The sequence below is a fragment of the Phaethon lepturus genome, unplaced genomic scaffold (genome assembly GCF_000687285.1).
Source record: "Phaethon lepturus isolate BGI_N335 unplaced genomic scaffold, ASM68728v1 scaffold32182, whole genome shotgun sequence".
NCBI lineage: Eukaryota > Metazoa > Chordata > Aves > Phaethontiformes > Phaethontidae > Phaethon > Phaethon lepturus.
The window spans coordinates 1,022-1,235 of NW_010521750.1; the positions used below are offsets into that span (position 1 = coordinate 1,022).

The following is a 214-nucleotide window of genomic DNA, read 5'->3' on the forward strand; positions in this document are numbered from 1 at the left end:
TTCCATCTAGTCCCATCTGTGGGGCTGGGGACCCCCATCTGTCAGATTAGAGACCCCCATGTCACGTCTGTGGGGCTGGCGACTGCCCCACGTTGTGTCTGTAGGGCCAGGGACCCCCAACTCAGCATCCCATCTGTGGGGCTGGGGACCCTTGTGTCCCATCTGTAGGGCTGGGGACCCCCAGCTCAATGTCCCGTCCCGTCTGTGGGGTTAG

At 62.6% G+C, this 214-nt stretch overlaps 1 protein-coding gene across 1 annotated transcript in view; it reads left to right on the forward strand.

Moving 5' to 3' along the window:
• Window positions 1–214, forward strand: part of LOC104616570 (lysine-specific demethylase 5C-like) — a gene marked incomplete at both ends in the record, with an annotated part of 3,512 nt that overhangs the window by 589 nt on the left and 2,709 nt on the right. The window lies entirely within an intron of this gene.